The sequence below is a fragment of the Geospiza fortis genome, unplaced genomic scaffold (assembly GCF_000277835.1).
Source record: "Geospiza fortis unplaced genomic scaffold, GeoFor_1.0 scaffold439, whole genome shotgun sequence".
NCBI classification, from domain to species: Eukaryota; Metazoa; Chordata; class Aves; order Passeriformes; family Thraupidae; genus Geospiza; species Geospiza fortis.
The window spans coordinates 313,776-314,029 of NW_005054618.1; positions in this window are offsets into that span (position 1 = coordinate 313,776).

Consider the following 254-nt stretch of genomic DNA (forward strand, 5'->3'; position numbering starts at 1 on the left):
CTGTGAGGTGCCCCCACCCTGGGTGAAGCCCCCCCCAGCCCTGGCAGTGATTGATGCCAGTTTTGGGTGTCTCCCTCTGTTTCCAGTTCCACATCTGGCTTTGGCTACAAAGCTGGGATATTTTTGCTGTGTGACTTTAGGACCGAATAGCCTCAGTCTCAGATTTAAAAATTAAAATAAAATAAATTAAAATAAAATAAAAAAAAAAATAAAATAAAGTAAAAATAAAATAAAATAAAATATAAAATAAAATA